At 40.1% G+C, this 5,081-nt stretch overlaps 1 non-coding gene across 1 annotated transcript; it reads left to right on the top strand.

The window, feature by feature from the left end:
• Positions 1-840: 840 nt before the first annotated feature.
• On the top strand, positions 841-947 carry LOC126010448 (U6 spliceosomal RNA). Its single transcript, XR_007496478.1, has one exon. It is a non-coding gene; the product is annotated as a U6 spliceosomal RNA (small nuclear RNA).
• The last annotated feature ends 4,134 nt before the right edge of the window (positions 948-5,081 follow it).

Raw genomic sequence — 5,081 nt, 5'->3', positions numbered from 1 at the left:
TGGAGTTGGAGTGATAGTACAGGAGAAAGGTAAGGCGCCTGCCTTGGCCATGATTCCTTCATTTGATCCTGTTTTGATGCCCAGCATTACATGGTTACCTCAAGTAATGCCAGGTATTGGTATACAGTTTTCTATACACCCAAGTATACAGCCGGATACAGGCCCTGAGTAATAGTAGAGGTGGCCCCAACACAAACACCCCAAAATATTTAAGAGGCTGGAGAGATAGCACAGTGGCAGAGCGTTTATCCGATCCAGGACAGTGGTTCAAATCCCAGCATCCCTTATGGTCCCCTATGCCTGGCTCCTAGGAGCGACTTTTGAGCACAGTAACCTCTAAGCGCCACCAGATATGACCCAAAAAACAAAACAATAACAAAAATTTAAGAGGGCCAGGGAAAATATTCAAATGGCTAAAATACATACCTTACATGCTGGAGCCCACAGTTCAATTCCTAGTTCCACCTGGTCCGGTATGCAGCAAGCCAGTAGACCCTAGTTAGCAGTGGATATGGCACAAAAACCAAAAAAAAAAAAAAAAATTGCACAATGCCAATTTTAAAATAATGAATCCAATAATATTAGTAAAACAGTAATTGGGATCAAGTAGTAACTATTTAAGACCTGAATTACAATTAATAGCTCTATTTTCTAAGTGATTCTAACCTGAGTGTTTATTGGTCATTTATTACACAGTAAGTACATATTTACTCACAAATCTCCAAGATCTAGATTGAGATCTAGTAAGAGGTGGACATTTTTTAACAGTAGCATTTTCTAGTGAACAATACTGGCAAAGAACTATTGCTTATGAAATGTCCTCATGCTTAAGAAAACCGGGTGCTCGCTTCGGCAGCACATATACTAAAATTGGAACGATACAGAGAAGATTAGCATGGCCCCTGCGCAAGGATGACACGCAAATTCGTGAAGCGTTCCATATTTAAAAAAAAAAAAAAAAAAGAAGTAAAACCGGGGGCTGGTGAGATAGCACAGCAGTAGGGCATTTGCCTTGCATGTAGCCTACCCGGGAGGGACCTGGTTCGATTCCCGGCATCCATATGGTTCCCCCCACCCCCAACCCGGCCTGCCAGGGGCAATTTCTGAGTGCAAAGCCAGGAGTTAGACCTGAGCTCTGCCAGGTGTGGCCCAAAGACCATCAATTAATCAGTCAATCAAGTAAAAAAAAATAAAAAGAACTGATCACATAAATTCAGGACAGTTGTCTGTTACTTATATTTGTTATATTTCTTATGTGTTAAATGTCTTTAGCTTTTAAACATTTTCACTGCTTAAGCATTTATTTGTTACTTATAAAGTATATGATTTTTTTTTTTTGCAGCAGGTGAGTACTCCTTTAAATAAGCACAGGGTCCAAAAGGTGAGTAGGGTGAGCAGGGTGCTTCCTGTGCATAAGGTCCATGTGGGTTCAATTCAGTCTTCTAACAGGAGTAATTCATAACTGGGTGTGGCCCAAAATTCTTAACTGAGGCTTTTGACAAGTAACAAAAAAGTGTGAGACAAAGGAAAAGGGATTAAGCAAATAAACCAAGTGGTTTCTGTTTGACTCACTCCCAGACAGTGGGGGTTGTTAAACAGAGTGCTGGAAATAGAGATTAAACATAAACTTCGGGCCCGGAGAGATAGCACAGCGGTGTTTGCCTTGCAAGCAGCCGATCTAGGACCTAAGGTGGTTGGTTCAAATCCCGGTGTCCCATATGGTCCCCCGTGCCTGCCAGGAGCTATTTCTGAGCAGACAGCCAGGAGTAACCCCTGAGCACTGCCAGGTGTGGCCCAAAAACCAAAAAAAAAAACCCAAAAAACATAAACTGCATCATGTCTTTGATACAGGGCACTTCCTCCATCTTTGGGGACCATTCTTACCTGGGATCTGAAGACTAGGATTACCTCCGTGCATGTGGGCTGCACTAGGGTTTGAAACTTATGATACCAGGCAAATGTTCTAAAATTCATTGTGCTATCCCCAAGATTGAATCACTCACCTCTTTTTTTTGTGTGTGTGTGGTTTTTTTTTTTGGGTCATACCCGGCAGTGCTCTGGGGTTATTCCTGGCTCCAGGCTCAGAAATTGCTCCTGGCAGGCACAGGGGACCATATGGGGCGCCGGGATTCAAACCGATGACCTCCTGCATGAAAGGCAAACGTCTTACCTCCATACTATCTCTCCGGCCCCGAATCACTCACTTCTTAAATCATTAAATGTTTCCAGAAAATGAAACATGATATTCCCTTTAAAATAACATAGACAAAGTACAGACCACTAGAGTATCCTAACAGGAATTACTTGTATGTAAATAAGCTGACCATGTACTAACACTAGCTTTTAGCCCCCAAAAAAGGAATCAATAAACATCTAAGAGTATACTGACATTCAAATACTATGCTCCCACAAAGCTAATAGTTCTTATAAATAGAAAGATGAGGTTAAAAACATCAAATAATATGCATTCTGGATATAGTCAACATTATTTGATATTACTAATAAGTATTTTTTTTAAAAATTTAAGAATAAACCAAAAAAAAAATCAGCTCAAATTATTGGGCTGGAGAGATAGCATGAAGGCAAGGCATTTGCCTTTCATGCAGAAGGATGGTGGTTCGAATCCTGGCATCCCGTATGGTCGGTCCCCTGTGCCTGCCAGGGGCGATTTCTGAGCATAGAGCCAGGAGTAACTCCTGAACACTGCCAGGTGTGATCCAAAAACCAAAAAAAAAAAAAAAAATCAGTTCAAAAAATTTAAGAATAGCCAACGTTGGTCTTTATGATTTAAACTTCTTTGTAAAGATTCAGAGTTCAGGGGCCAGAGAGATAGCATGGAGGTAAGGCATTTGCCTTTCATGCAGGTCATTGGTTTGAATCTCGGCATCACATATGGTCCCCTGAGCCTGCCAGGAGCGATTTCTGAGCACGGAGCCAGGAGTAACCCCTGAGCGCTGCCAGGTGTGACCCAAAACCAATAAATAAATAAATAAATAAATAAATAAATAAATAAATAAATAAATAAATAAATAAATAAAAAAAAATAATTCAGAGTTCAAGGATCGATTCTTAAGGAAAAGAAATCTAAAAACAAGTAATTTTCCAAGTCGACCCTTTCTTCATTGTATACACACTCTAAGAATTGATAAAATACAAAATGTATTTGTTAAACTCAGATAAAAAAAAATCACTTAGGGCAAGAGAAACAGGACAGAGGGTAAGACAGCAAACAGTTGGCTGGTTGATCTCTTGTACCACATATGGTTCTCTGAGCACAGAAAAAGGACTAAACCTGAGAACTGTCATCTGTAGGTCAAAAAAAAGAAAAAAGCGGGGCCGAATCTGAGCATCCCATATAGTCCCCTGTGCCTGCCAGGGGCGATTTCTGAGCATAGAGCTAGGAGAAACCCCTGAGCGCTGTCAGGTGTGACCCAAAAACCAAAAAAAAAAAAAGACTTTCTCCTTCTGTCCTCTCTCTCCATCTCTCCCTTTTTCCTTCCTCTTATGTCCCCTCCCTCTGTCCATCTCTCTCCTCTCTCCCCATCTCCATCTCTCCACCTCCCCTCTCTCTTTCCTTCCTTCCTAGGCCTCCCTCTCTCTCTTCTCCCTTCTTTCTCCCTCTTCTCCACTCTTTCCTGCCCATTTTGGGGGAGCTGCCCAAGGCTCCCCACCTGCCCCCTCCCTAGCTCTGTTGGAGTTTAATACAAAAAAAAAAAAAAAAAAAGAACTCTAATCTTAATGTAAAACATCAGAGTGCCTGAAAAAGACAATGGAGACGGTCACTTAGCTATTTTTTTTATTCAAGAGGTTTCTCCTAAAATAGATATCATGCACTTTAGTTTACCCTTGTATTTTTTATTTAAAATATTTTAATTTTTTTCTAATACTCTGCCAAAGTTTATCATGATTCAGACACAAATTAAAACCTTAACTCAGAGGATGTAGCAATAATAGCACATTGGTGAGGCGTTTGCCTTGTATGCATCTGAGCAGCTGATCCAGGACTCACCGGATCAGTTTGATTCCAGACAACCCATAGAGTCCTGAAAGCCTGCCAGGAGCTATTTCTGAGTGCAGAGCCATGAGTAACCCCTCTCCACCACCACCACCACCCCATAAATAATCCAACAGCCTAAACTCAGGCAGCTGCCAATGTTTGTCTTTCAAGAATTCTCACAAAGTTTTTGATAAACCAAGATTCTACACTGCTTTATAAACAAACAAAATTTCTAAGACTTGACATTAATAAAAATGATATGAAAAATAGACTTGCAAAATGGTAGATAAAAAATGCAAGGAGCCATTTTCAATAAAGAAACTGAGTAAACACAGCCTCCTCAATAAATGGTTGTTTGTAAACTATCTACATAAAAGTTGATTAAAAGTGGAACATAGACCTTCAGATAGAACAGAATTCATAACATACTCAAGAAAATATAGTCAGATTGCTCTAAGGTATGAACCTCAAATGGGAGATACTCAGACTAAACACATTCAAGGATTGATAAACAAGATATATTAAGTATTCATTAAGATCAATAAATAGTGAGCAGGAAAGATAGCACAGTGGTAGGGTGTTTGCCTTGATTGTAGCTGATCCAGGGCAGATGGTGGTTTGAATCCCAGCATCCATATGGTCCCGAGCACCACCGGGTGCGACCCGAAAACCAAAAAAAAAAAAAAAAAAAACAAACAAAAAAAATCAATAAATAGAAAACAAGATATTTTAAAATTGAGAAAAGGAAATGCTCATACACTTCTTTGAAGGTAAGTGGACAATCAAGTGTCACATAAAAAAGTGCTCATCACTTATCAGAGAAATTAAGATATTATCGGACACCAGTAAGAATGGCACAGATCATAAAACCTGGGCATGTTGGCAGGGATACAGCCAAAAAGAAATCCTTGTCGACTGCCGTTGAAATGAACGATGCTTAGTTCAACCCTTATAGGAAGCAGTGTGGATATTTCTAAGAATAGACCTTCCAAATGAAACATTAATTCCAGGGGGCCAAAGAGATTATCAGAGGTAGGGCCTTGCAATACAGAAGGACAGTGGTTCAAATCCCAGAATCCGTATG

This window comes from Suncus etruscus, chromosome 5 (genome assembly GCF_024139225.1).
Source record: "Suncus etruscus isolate mSunEtr1 chromosome 5, mSunEtr1.pri.cur, whole genome shotgun sequence".
Classification (NCBI taxonomy): Eukaryota; Metazoa; Chordata; class Mammalia; order Eulipotyphla; family Soricidae; genus Suncus; species Suncus etruscus.
The sequence above is the reverse complement of the archived record's forward strand: the minus strand, read 5'-3'. Positions and strand labels throughout refer to the sequence as shown.